The sequence below is a fragment of the Notamacropus eugenii genome, chromosome 6, assembly GCF_028372415.1.
Source record: "Notamacropus eugenii isolate mMacEug1 chromosome 6, mMacEug1.pri_v2, whole genome shotgun sequence".
Taxonomy (NCBI): Eukaryota; Metazoa; Chordata; class Mammalia; order Diprotodontia; family Macropodidae; genus Notamacropus; species Notamacropus eugenii.
The window spans coordinates 31,194,871-31,197,317 of NC_092877.1; the positions used below are offsets into that span (position 1 = coordinate 31,194,871).

The 2,447-nt window shown below is 39.1% G+C and overlaps 1 pseudogene; it reads right to left on the reverse strand.

The window, feature by feature from the left end:
* Nucleotides 1–1,335: 1,335 nt before the first annotated feature.
* Nucleotides 1,336–1,842, reverse strand: LOC140512688 (small ubiquitin-related modifier 2 pseudogene; annotated as a pseudogene).
* Between the last annotated feature and the right edge of the window lie 605 nt (nt 1,843–2,447).

Consider the following 2,447-nt stretch of genomic DNA (forward strand, 5'->3'; position numbering starts at 1 on the left):
CCTAGATTTCAACAAAGTGTTTGACAAAATATCTCATACTATCCTTGTGAACAAAATAAAGAGATGTAGGTTAGATTAGAAGATCATAGAAATATGAATTTTGAACTAGGAAGAACCTCAAAGATAATCTAGTATAACGTTTCGAAGAAAAGATAAGTAGGATTCAATAGCCAGTTTTGATCATGCTTCTTGTCTCTCTTTCAAAGACATTGGTCTTTGGGTTGTGAAGGAAGGGGGGAAAGATGAATAAGGAGTGACTGCCCATAATAAAATAGAAGACACTCAGGTAGAAGCAATGGGTTCAAGTCACAGGGTCAAAATGAACCATATCCTAGAGTCCTACACTTTGTGTTTTTTTTAAATCAGCTTCAAAAATGCACAGTGGGGCAAATGTGGGTAGTAATTTAATTGTCCTTGTGAAAAAGATCTTAGAATTTTAGAGAGCTGCACAGCTTGCCTGTATATCCAACTACTTTTTACTGCTATTTATTCTACCTTTACTGTATCTCTCATATATGCTCTCTTCTTTCCTCTGATATTATTACCACCTTATCACCTCATCATTTGGACTATTGCAATAGCCTGCTGGGTAGTCTTCCTGCCTTATGTCCCCTCACTCTAGTCCATCCTCCACTCAGCTATTAAAGTGATCTTCCTAAAGCTCAGGTTTGACACCATTTTCCCTCTATTCAATAAACTCCAGTGGTTCTCTATGGTCTCCAGGAGCAAATATCAAAACTCTCTGACTTTTAAAGTCCTTCATATTCTGCACCCTTACTACCTTTCTGGTCTTCTTAAACGTTACTGCTTCCATATGTTCTGCAATTCAATGACATTGACGTCCTTGCTGTCCCTTGGACAAGACACTCAATCTCCCTATTCTGAGCACTTAAAAAAAATTTTTAAACAACAAGATGTTGAACTTGAAGGAAAAGCTATCTAAGATCAATTTCTTTACAGTAATTCATTCCTGCTGAGAGCCAGAGATTGCCCTACATGAAACAGCTATGTACAAAAAAGGCTATAAAATCATCCTTGGTTTTACAATGATAAAAGAAAAACATTGAAATTAACCAATCATACAAGGTATGCAAGGATTTTGTGTGTGTGTGTGTGTGTGTTTTTGTTGTTGTTGTTAAACAGTGAGAGAAAAATAACTCATTGGAATATAAAGATAAAAGTGGAATGCGCATGCCACTAATGGAGAAATGGGATATTTTCACAGAACCAGTTTGTTTTTCTCCTCCGCGTCTCCATTTGATGTTGATCAAAACATACCATCGGCCATTAGCTAAAAAAAAAACACGCATTACGTCTATGCATATACACCTGTTACTTTATGTACAATAAAGGAAGGGGAAGGGAATCAAAGAAGAGAGAAAACTATATTGCAGTAGTGAGGATGTGGATGAACCAAGTCTTGGTTTTTTAATTGTGAATGTATGATTTTCCTTGGAAGCACAGTTCTGGAGGAGAACTGTAGATTCTCTTTTTAGTAAGCGCCTGCTGTCTGTTGCTGGAATACATCAATCGTATCTTCATCTTCCATTTCCAATTGTGCAGGTGTTTCTGTTTCTTTAATTGGTTGCCCATCAAATCGGAATCTGATCTGCCTCATTGACAAACCCTGTCGTTCACAATAGGCTTTCATTAGTTTACCAAGTGGTGTGTGCCTCTTAATCTTAAATCGTACCACTGAACCATCTTGTCCTTTCACCTCCAAATTAAAGTGGTCATTGTTCTCAGTCTTGACTCCTTCCTTCGGTTTTTCGTTGGCCATGGCGAGACCGGGGGTCTCCTAAGCAGCCGCTTCACAAAAGAGGTACCAGGACGGTCCACTCCAAGGGACGGCGGGGAGAAGCAGCAGCGGCAGGAGCAGGAGGAGAAGGAGGAACTATTCTAAGCATTTTTACTTTCTGTCCTCCATGAACATTCTGGAATTCTCTCACAGTTCATCTCTGCCTCTTGGCTTCCCCAGCTTCCTTTCAATTCCAGTCAAACTCCTACTTTCTACAGGAAGACTTTCCCAGTCCCCGTTAATGCTAGGGATTTTTCTCTGAGATTATCTCCAATTGACTCTGTCTATATCTCGTTTGAACACAGTTGTTCGCAGGTTGCCTCTCCCCATTAGACCTTGAGCTTCTTGAGAACAGGAACTTTTTATTTTAAGCTTTCTTTGTCTCCAATCCCTTACCCCAATGCCTGGAATATAGTAGATATTTGTTGATTTATCTCAAATATGAATTAACAATATGAACTGTAGATAAAAATGTTTATTCTAGCTACAGCTTTATTTGGAATACCATAGCATCCAACATGAGGGAAACAGTAGGTTTTTTTCTACTCTGTTCTGGCCGGATCACATCACATCTAGAGTGTTGTATTCAGTTCTTCACCCCACATTTTAGGATAACTGGGGCATGTGTGAATGGTGAGAAGACTGGGGA